Source organism: Loa loa, assembly GCF_000183805.2.
Source record: "Loa loa unplaced genomic scaffold supercont3.420, whole genome shotgun sequence".
Lineage (NCBI taxonomy): Eukaryota > Metazoa > Nematoda > Chromadorea > Rhabditida > Onchocercidae > Loa > Loa loa.
Window position 1 is genome coordinate 29,074 of NW_018108600.1, and position 4,301 is coordinate 33,374.

A 4,301-nucleotide genomic window follows, 5' to 3' on the forward strand; every position below is an offset into this window, starting at 1 on the left:
CATACAACGAATTGACCTTTAGCGAAGGGAAAGATATTTATCGATTGACCTTTAGCAAAGGAAAAAATATTTACCGATTGACCTTAGACAACAAATTCTTTAGCTCTTTGGGCGTATTACCATTTCCTTCGGTTTTCCCGATAGGGGTCGAATGAGCAGAAAAGAAATGGTGGAGACAGTTCAGTTTCAAAATTTGAATGCATTTCAAATTCTGCGAGCTCCCCATAGAAGAACCGATCCAGAACTGTTCTGATAAACAAATTTTAGCTTATTCGAGGTTAGCAGCTAAATATTGCATAAGTATTTGGTTGCCAACTTTCTCTCTTTTTCAAAAACTTGTTATTCTTCGTTTTGAAGCTGGAACTGGAAGGAGTTCTGGTTTGCTACATTTGGCATTAGAATATATATCTGAAATTGTGGTCGCCGGAGTGCGAAGAAATGAAGATTTTTCAAGTTCCTGTAGTACAAAACTTCCCTATATTTCGACGTGAATCAGAATGCGTAAATTCATGTGATGGAGTATTCTTGAACATTCATTTAAAATAATTTTTTCTTATTTGCGAGTTCTAATGAAAGGCTGTCAAATAAAGTTTTGACGTCTGTAACATCTGATAACAGCACTGTATGACGAACAACCTCGTCGATAATATAATTTTGGAAGATTCCAACTGTCGGATTACGTAAGTATCAGCGTCATTAATAGAAGCTTATTAAAGCTAATGCGGATTAGCAAATTGTCGATCAAAATTAAGGTCAAGATTAATGCAGCATTACCGAAGCTTTTATGAAGTGCGGTTGCAATAGAGACTCGTGTACATGTTTAGTACTTGAAAGCATAATATATAATGATTATGATTGCCCAGAAATCTTTCTACGCTTTAAGAAGCAATAACTATGGTAATGTCGGTTACCTCGCGATTTTTTTTATGAAATGAATTCACTGAACAGAAGTGAAGTGTGGTTAATGATAAAGGCATCAATACAAAACAATTCTTGAATACAAAATCAAAATAGATGCCCGCCGATAAATTACTGCACCGTCACAGGGATAATGATCCAATCTATAGAGAGAGAGAGATGCGGTCTCAAGTAACTCTTCGGAAGGGAATACTATATATATATATATAGGAGAGAGTGGTCATTTGGAGAGAAGCCAAACGAATTCAGTGCAGATGGAGAATATGGAGTTCAGACAAGTTGAAACAAGCATGAAATGATTGTATTTGACATGCGGTTGCAGTTCAGTAACGTCTAAAAAATTGAATGGTAAGACTATTTCACATCGATTTTTGTCATACAAATCGAAATGATAGAGCTGTAGATGGATCATCTCATCTGAAGTGGTTCGATTTGCAATCAGAAAAACAAAAACAGCTCTCGATCATCGGAACTCAAATATAAGTTGCAGATTCGCAGGGAGATAACGACTGAAGAGACAGATCTTTCGGACTGCTATTCAGAACCGTACCTGATGTTACCAAAATGTCCGAGTCGTAGGATTGAGCTTGCAGCGGTAAATGCTGGACATAAATTTCAAAACGTATTTAGTTTGATCGCTTTGGAAATGTCACCATATAAAAGCACTTAATGAAGCGACGAGTACAATAGTATCTGTTATTTTATTTATTTGTTGCCATATCCAATTTTTCAAGATGACATTCAACATTAATGATAATTTAAATTCAATTAGATTAGCTCTTACGTTTATCGGAAAAGCCGAGAAAATTTATGACATGTTAAAACAATTGTATATATATATATATATATATATCACAAATTTCTACCATAAATAAGTCACACCCACATATAAGGAGTTCTTAAAATTAGTTTTTTTTTTGGACAAGCTCGACAATTGACGGTCTCCTCATTCCCAGCTCCAATTTACCTTCAGTTATCTCCAGTTCAACAAATTCCCCATCCATATCTGTTTTTGTATTCTTTGTATTCAATGACAAACTGTTACTGTCATCAGTAAACCTTCATCATCCACCGTGCGTCCGTGTCAGATAACACAAACTTCATCGTCAGTTTCTTCCAAACCAGGTAATATTTTTTCACGACACCGTTTTTGTTTCTCGATTCCAGCCACTCTACGAAGACCATTACCAGACTTGATACTGAATAAAATGTGTTATATTTATGCGGAAAACGATGCAACTAAAAAGTCGCTGAAGTGTTATTCCAAATAAACTATTGGAAACCCTTCAAAATACTAGTTTCTGCACATGCTGATTTTCTAATCCTTCAATTTAGTTTTGTTAATGCTGACTACTTTAGCCTGTTCAACACTAATCTTGTTTACTCATTAATCTGGCACAGATTAGCAGAAGCTAACAGTAGATTTGTATATATGAAAGATGAATCTTTTTGTGACATAAGAAAGTAACTAAGTTGTCTAAGCAAACAAATGATAAAGGTGAAAGCGTTTCGTACTTGAAGAATGTAAGTTAACATCATATTCTGCATGTGAATTTATTACACCGACTCATCACTGTGAGAAATTTATCTTCCTACATTCATCCTCAGGATCGATATAGTTTAAAATCAGGTATCCCATTCAGTTCCTGTTTTACTAAAGTACTATAATTTTCATTTCTTATCTAACCTACCATTAATTCTTAAGTTCCTTCGCACCTGAAAAGAAGTAGCACTGTATTTTAGTGGTGTCATCCCATAAACAATGTTCCCTTCTACTGCCGCGGTCTATCTTCGCCAGATCAGTACCATCAGGGACACAAGTCCTCCGAAGTTTTTGATGGAAGTGACAGTTTTACAGACAGTGCTTGACTTTGAATGAATTTATCGCAGAACCGGCAAAACTGTCTTCGGAATGTTTCGAGTTTTCATCTTTTTTCATTTAGAAGACGAAGAAAACCCTAATATCCTAAATTTTCTAATGTGGATAAGAAACCGTGAAATCTGCAACCTAGATTTTGTTGATGTTTTTATCTTCCCAATAGCTTAGTACTGAAAGATAAGTATGAAAATCTTGCATATTAATGGCACTGAAAATCACAATCATTGATACTTTTGCCTCAAAAACGAATTTGCTGTTGTCTGAAATAGCACAAATGCGCGTTCTTAAATCAACAACGCATAATACATCCTTTTGCCATTTATTAGGTAAAAGTGGCGCAGTATTGGAAAAGTTGTTGACCGATCTTTCAGAATATGAACAATTATTCCAACTCCAGAATTACTTGAATATCTTCATTATTCGTCAAGTGGTCATTTCATCATTTTGCTTAGATCTTTTGATTTATTTCCAACTCATTTATTATGTTTGTAGATCCCCTCCAACTCACATTTTTTCGTAACGAGTTTTTTAATGCATGCTAATTGTTCGTTAATTGGGTAATTGGACACGTATGTATGATTCCCTGCATGTTAATTTTCCGTGTTAGAACGAAAGATTTTGAAGTGAAGTTCCAAAAGATGTGGAAGTTTTGGACTTTTGAATAAAGATCAGTGAAGCTGAAGATTTACTTTAACTTCGTTAAAAATTCAATGAAAGGTACTCATAATTTTTGGATAAATAGTTCATTCTTCTGAAAAGTTTGGAAATTTTGCAGGCAACATTATCCAGATTTTAAACCAAACCACTAACAATTCACAGGTAAACATCGTCTTGAACATGTGAAAATGCAAAACAAATGATGTCGCACCTCCTTCATTAATTTAATTCACTTCTAGAAGATATCAAAATTCTGATCCCATGAGGCATGACCCTTGCACTGCAACAAACGAACTCAAAATAATAACAGCTAATAGAATAATTACATTAAAACGGCCAAATACCACATCTTGGTACATCTCAAAAATTCGAGAAATCTTCCTTACCAGCTACCAATTTTTATCAGCTAAGAAAACTACAAGAAAAGCTGAGTTCCACTCTGAAAGAACATCACTAAACTGAATATTCGCTACTCCTTTCCATTCATCCCTTCAGATTTCATAAAATTCAACTAAACTCCTGGAAATTACAACTTTGTAAACCACTTCTGCGCATACTAAAATAATAATTTGATTCGAAGTAAATCTACTATCCATACAGAAATAAAATGAAAATATCTCCCTAACAGCTTCCACCTATATGAAAAGCATTCATCTTTAATCTATATTTTTGTTCGAATAATCCACAGTAATGCAAATAACTCGACATGTTGACCAAGGACACAACTTAAAGTATTAAAAATATATTTTTATTCAATAAAATATCAGCAGTACTAACAAAAGCAAAATGTAATTATCCACCCAGTAATACAGTTAAGAACGACGAAACGGATAAATACGAAACATTT